The sequence below is a fragment of the Mesitornis unicolor genome, unplaced genomic scaffold (assembly GCF_000695765.1).
Source record: "Mesitornis unicolor isolate BGI_N332 unplaced genomic scaffold, ASM69576v1 scaffold34962, whole genome shotgun sequence".
NCBI classification, from domain to species: domain Eukaryota; kingdom Metazoa; phylum Chordata; class Aves; order Mesitornithiformes; family Mesitornithidae; genus Mesitornis; species Mesitornis unicolor.
In genome coordinates, this window is record NW_010171849.1 from 12,649 (window position 1) to 12,961 (window position 313).

Sequence of the window (313 nt, forward strand, 5' to 3'; positions counted from 1 at the left end):
AGCAAACTGCTCCAAAGCCTCAACCCAGGAAGAAAGACAATGCAATTTGCCATCAAGAAAAGCCCAATAGACCAATAAATTACCCATGTGCAGAGGGATTAGATCAGGTTTCAGTTGCACTGAAGTGAGGGGAGGAGGGAACTGAAGGAGAAAAATAAACCTGACTCTCTTAAAGCGCTGGAGCTCATATTTTGCAAGGGCGTGCATGGGGAGGTTGGCTCGGAGGGGCCACCTTCCACGCTGGGGCCTGTGGTTTGTGCTCCCTTCCACTGGCAGAAGCAGCAGATGCATTAAATCCAGGCAAAGGGTGTGC